The sequence below is a fragment of the Pseudochaenichthys georgianus genome, chromosome 13 (assembly GCF_902827115.2).
Source record: "Pseudochaenichthys georgianus chromosome 13, fPseGeo1.2, whole genome shotgun sequence".
NCBI lineage: Eukaryota > Metazoa > Chordata > Actinopteri > Perciformes > Channichthyidae > Pseudochaenichthys > Pseudochaenichthys georgianus.
Genome location: NC_047515.1, coordinates 27,725,487 through 27,732,341, shown reverse-complemented (window position 1 = coordinate 27,732,341; position 6,855 = coordinate 27,725,487).

Sequence of the window (6,855 nt, the reverse complement as noted above, 5' to 3'; positions counted from 1 at the left end):
CATGTATGTTAAGTAAGGTGTTACTGCTTTTCTGTTAAATAAAATTAATACCCGTTTGTTGAGGTCTCTGGTTGTTGGTTCAGCTGTGCAAGTGTTACGGGACAAATGAAAGGTGGTGTTGCTCTTTAGTCAATGGCAAGTGTACGTTTATTACACAGATCATCGGCAGCTTATCATCAATTAAAAACACCCAAATGCCTGACCAAATGTATATGAACTATTGTTCCTCAGGTTTTCTATTCAAAAAGGAAACAATGAACCTTTCTAAATACACTTGAGTTACATACTGTAAATGGAGATTTCCTATCAGAAAGTCAAACGAAAATTAGCTGTCAAGAGAACAAGCTGTCTTGAGAAGAGCCTGTCTATTCAATTCAATCGAGAAAAAAAGGAAACAGCTATCTGCAGTTCAACTGACTGTATATAAACCATACTTTGCCATCTCATTTAGATTGAATACATAACCAAAACCATAACAAATTACAAAAATATCTAAGTGTTTACAATAAATGCATCCACTGAATACAAATCTGCATGTTTGCTGGACAACACTAGATATGATGAAAATAAATGTTGATACCAGAAACAATAGCTAATCTAACTTTTTTGTGCAACACCACCAACAAAAAACATTCATCATGTTAATGAGAAAACAGACAAACACGCTCATGTCAATTTGTATTTTCTGGTGAATAAGGCCCTGTTGACACAAAAATGATTCACATCTGGGAAGAATCAAAATTCAAAAGACTGAATCAATCCTGCTTAATTACAGTCATGTTGGCATACAATGCACCAAATGATTACATCTGAGTGTGTTTGTTCTTTCAGATGTTGAAATTGCATCAAAGCCAGATTGGCAGTGTCTAATGCCCGATACACGGTCAAATAACATCCAGGAACAGTATGGCTAAAGAATGTTATGTGTTGACAAATCACACTGCAACTTCGTGCTTACGATTGCAGTCATGGAACGATTACAGCCCTAGTATTAAAGCCCAACATGAGCACACTGCAACACTCGTCTATTGGCCGTCTTGATGACTACTAAAGTGACAACAGAAGGGTTCGATATGAAGTACATTTCCTGGTTGGTGTGAGTTTCTCGACAATCACTCTGGAATTATTTACAATCTAATCTAGTTTGATGAAGAGTTAGGGCCTGGGTCCACATGTGGCCAGATAGTTTTTTCAATTATTCCCAATGAGGTCAGAGCGCATGCAAACGGCCCCAGGAAAAGCACTGCATCCAGCATGCCGCCATTTTTGTGCTTGTGTGACATAATTATAGACATTTTGAGAATTGGAAAACTTTCATAACAAAGACCGAAAAGCCCATTTGTCGGAGCAAATCGAACGGTCGGACCCTAGATGTACTGTCAGTGAGTGGTGTACTGTTATTGTCGTACGTATATCGTCCTCCTGGCTTAAAGCTATCAGACTGAGTGGTAAGGTTCATTCCTTCAAAGTGTGAAAGCAAGTATCTTCAGGCACTTTTTTAAAGCTTTGAGGATGCTCTGCCCAGCACCCTGCCAGCACCTTTCTGCCAGAGAAACATACGAAAGTATTTTTGAAGCCGCAGTTCAAGGACTCACTCAGATGTGTGTGAATTAAATAGATTACTGTAAAAGAAAACATGGCTTGGAGGTTGCCATAAATCTTTATGTCTTGGGAATACTGACAATCCGTGAGGACTAAACAGGATTGCCATGGGTTTTACTTTTTGCCCAATAAATAACAATTTTGGAAAACAATTTTACAAATCAAGTGCAGCTTCAAAAAAGATCTGCAGTGATGATTTCCCTAACTTTAGCCATAAAAATCTTAAATCCCACTTCAGTGACTTTTTCCCTCAAGTATCAACTTTGTTGAATTATTGCAGAGCACACACATGCTGCACATCATCGTCAGGGGTTTAGCTTTCCCATAAAACACCAACATGGAATTATTGTTTTTCATAATTGCTAGAAAACAAAGTGTAGAAAAAGAGGTTAAATGGAACAGGAACAATGTTAGGCGTTGAACAAGTAACATGTAATGTTAACAAAGAAGTGTTGTAGCACTGTTAATGCATACCATCTGCATCTCTAGGTTTGGTTAAAAACTTCTATTCTAGAAAGCGCTCTTGGATGTCTCATACACATCATATTTTATCAATTATTCTCTGCTAACAATGAGGAAAATTATAAGCACAGACAAGAGCGGTTCCAAACTATGTGGTCATCAGACGCGGTTTTGTTTCTCAAAGCTCGGTTCCAATGAAATCAGAGCATTTCATGTCATAAGGTTCGTCTTACCAGCCTTAAATCAAAAGGACAGCATTTGACATATTCCTACCAATCTGCACTACACCTAAACCGAGAGGAAGACATGCTTCATTGTATTCTTCGGAATCTTTATTTTCTGACGTTATTGACTATGAACATAAGCAGGAAATCACTCTCATATGGATATATGGATGTTTTCCACATTCTGTCAAAATATCTTTCCATGATATTGTCAGAATCATCTCTTTTGGAGGAACTTCTCATAATTTAGCTGGAACACCCTGCTGGTTTGGAGATGTGTGTATCTGCATAATAAACACTAACCACCATGAGAATAGTATCAACAATGTCCATAGCCACAGAAATAAACCCTACAGGATTTCCACTTCCAGTTGAACCATCTGGTGTTATCTTCTACAAAGAATAGACCCTCTGACAACATCCCTAAATGTAAGGTATTGGTGACACGTTTTGCACTCTTGCATCTTTGCCAAATACACTTGCTTAAATCCAGTCTGATCTTTTTCATTTTATGAAAACAACATTGTATTTGTGATAACCCTGTTATTTGCCCTGTATGAATCAACTTTGAGCTTCCTCTAAAGCTACCACGATAAACATCTACTTGATTTTGGTTTAAAAATGCAACTTGACATACCAGCCTATGCATTTCAATTTCATTCATGGAAACAGTGTTTAATAATAATAATATTCAGATGTGCAGTCTGGCTCAATGTTCTTGAGCGAACTACTGCAAGTAACCTAATACTGCAAACATTTGGCTGAGTGAAAGTGTCAGGATTGGGGAAAATAGGAGCCAAGTGCAGTTAAAAATACAAAAAAAGGTTCGTTAACAAAAAGCGAACTTTATTATAAAAAGCCGAAGCATGAAAAAACAAGAAACTAATTAACGGAAACAAAACCGGGGAGCACGACAGACAGGAACAAACTTACATACGGGAACAGGCAGGAGCCACGGACAAGCATGGGTGACAGTGACATGAAATGACGACGCACAGACATGGAGCACAGGGGAAGACAAGACTAAATACACAGAAGGGTAATCACAGGACAAGACACAGCTGGGCAGGGGCGGAGAAACACAAGGGCAACAGGTGAACACACTCAGACAATTAGACACACCAGGGAAACTAACGACAGGGAGGAAAAACACAGGGAGAGGGACCAGACATTATACAAAGAGGAAAACATTTCAAAACAAAGGTGGAAAACATAAATCCAAAACCATGACAGAAAGGCAACATGGCATCTGAAAAAGATGTTGATAAAAGTGGATGGTACTTACAATAAGGAACGCAGAATTAGGTATTTGTCATTTCAACATTCGACCCTGTATCTAAAAGTGCTGGACATACCGTTGTAAAAAATAGTTACACACATACCAGATGTCTGCAGTTTATTACAGCTATAGCTCTTAAGCAAGGATTCTCAACCTGCTTTGCCTGGGGCCCCTTTTGTGAAATGACAGTGGGCCAAGGGCCAGTTAATAAACACATTAGGACCTCAGACCCCTGTCAGGGGGATTCTGGGAAATCCTCCACTGTCAATAAACAAGCTTTATTAGTCTATTTGAACAAAAGTATCCACTTGCATTTTTGTATTAACATTGAAAGTATATTTTTTTATTCGGAATAAGAAAATGCCACTGCACCCTATTCATAATGAGAATCATATATTTGTCCCACTGCAGGGAATAGCACTCTCATAATAACGTAACTCTATCAGAGACTGGATATATCCTCCCCCCCTTAATTAATCATGTATCTGAGGTAGCTTTCGACAAGTGCAATCCCTGTTAACAGAGCTATATCAAAAATCAATATTACTTTTCCATAACATTTAATGTTGGAAGTGGCAAGAAGTCGGATGAAATAACCGACTCAATAGTCTCAATATCACATGATGAGCCATCCAGATACTTTTGCCAAAATATTATATTTGTTCGGATGGATACTTATCCTAATGGGGATATCAGGTCATTTCAGTAATACAAGTAATAGCCTTCAGCCCTCTGTAACCCTAAAGATTAAAATTAAAAAATATGGAAAATGAATGAATGACAGCCGGTAAAGCTGCAGATCAATTTCCCTGAGGGGAAAGAAAACCAGCATGCTCAACTGTAAGAATTGTACATATCACCTTATATACATTTGTTATAGTTAACTTTTATTAAATTGAATAAGAAAACAACACCTTTGTATTTGTTACATATACTACTAGTTATCCAATTGCAATTTTCCGGATGACATAATTACAAGAAAACGTGGTCTGAAATAGCAGCATTCTATTCAATAAGTCATCCATCACAAGCACGAACTTTCACACATGCCCACTGTTGGGATGGCAGCCCATGCTCTATTTCTGTCATTTAAAAAGAAAAACATGCAGTGGATCGACCTCGGGGCCTGTGATATATGAGATCAACAACATCATTCATCTGTAGATATCCTTTTTTGTGTTTGAGATGTAAAGGCTAAATTGCTTCCAGGCAAACATCTCATAGGTGAAAGAAGACATGAAGTATGTTCCCGCCCACTGAAACATCTTGTTTTTATGAGCACTGACCACTTAATTTTTCATTCACACCTGTGACCTTATGTTTAAGAAATAAAGACCAACGTCATGAAATACCAGAGTAAGAACAGAGGATTGATTTATTTCTCAAGAGACTACTTTGTCCATCCTCAAAGGCTGTTTGAGTGATTATTTAGGATGAAAAAACACATCGACAAGCCAGAGAGCGCAGGCCCATGCTGTATAACAGGGTAACTTGACTGTCCAATACAAAGGTTAACCCTCAGTTCCCTTTCACAATGGTATGATTCATATATTGGTAATAAATCTTACAAACTGAAGAATGTTTCTTGACGAATGGAAAAGCAGCACTTTGAACAGGACCAGGCAAGTCATTTCACATTGAAAAAGGTAATTTGACTCAGAATGGTAGTTTACAGCAACTTAAGTAATTGATCTCAGTTTGCACATTGTTTATCATAATTTCACATTTGTGTTACAATAATTCATGCTTGTCTGCCCTTGCTTGACCTACATTTAAATTGATGTCCCCTCGTCTACCTTCATAGGTAATGGCCCTTTTCCTCACTCATTCGGTTGTGTCAAATAATACCAGTCTTTCAGTGAGCTGCTTGGCTGTGATAACATATGAATGTGCAGAGCTGGCCCACAGGGCAGTAGCACAGCAGCTGTGATATCATGTTGTCTGTAACCACTGGATTTAAAGACGTTTTTTAAAACCTACATAAAGATAACAGGATGTTGCTCAATCTCTTGTCAACATTTAATCGAACATTAAGTTACCTTAACCTTAAATTGTAAGTGCAAGGTCTTTTTGTATTTCAATCAAACCTTTCTTTCTTTTCTACATTGTTTCTCTATTGGACTGTTGATACTTTTGTGTAAAGTATTGGGATGTAAGTAAGTAAATGTATTAAAGTATCGCACAACTTTTATGTACTTTTGCCTTATTTAAGATTTTAAATACAAAAAAGCTACTTACACATTAGTGCATCAGTAATAATAATTCATTGATATGATACTCAACTTTGTGACATTGGGAACAGTTTTCTGTCATAAGTGATTTTACTTTTGATAGTCAGGGTACATATTCACTGCAAGAGTATTTATATTGTCGTACTGTAGCACAACCAGTTAGAGAGTATTAACAACATAAAAAGACACATTCAGAATGTATAGTGTCTTGTTAGACTTAAGAAAAAATAGATACCATATGTAGGTCCATGAGGCACTGATGAATGTTGATCATCACATTATCTTTATTTGTCAGTGTTTAATCTTGAATGAAGTAATGCTTAAACAAACATCTTTGTTAGAGTCCAGGGGCCTATACTGCGAACCTGGTTCAACCTAACCTGGATATGTTTGAGTTAGCCGGTTGGCTTAATCCAAAACATACGGCGCTCTCGCTAAACTGTCCTACGACGCTGGTTATCAAGTGGATCGCTCAAGCCAGCCGTGTCCTATCTAGTTAGGTGCGCGTTCACATGAAAGGGGTGGTATCTGGAGCATTCGACCAATCACAAACATGGAGAAGCGCACTGACAGCGCAGCGTCATACTTCCTGAATGAAAAGTGAACTTTAATACGAGTCAAAAATGAAGAAGTTAAACTTTAAACATCCATGACTTAAACACTTTATCCAGGATAAAAGCCACATAGCTGCACCTGCAAGGTGAATACAGCTGGTAAAAGAAAAAGTGTTTGAATGCGTACATTAACAGGTTTATGATATCACTGCCCCGTCTAAAACACGATCTGACTTCAATTACATTTGTCTCGAGTGTTTCGTCAACTTATGTGTTGCTTAAAATAATACTTCTGCATACAGTATGTGACACTGTGAGTGTTGCACGGCCAGCAGTGATGTACCTGAACGCGTTCAATGAACGATCGTTCATGAACGCGTTCATATTTTGGGCGAACGTGAACTGAACGTACTGTATTTCCGCTAGATGAACGTAATTGAGAACGCGTTCATTCTCAGCGCTGTATAACGGCGTTCAAAAGTGCGTTCATTCTCAGCACTGTA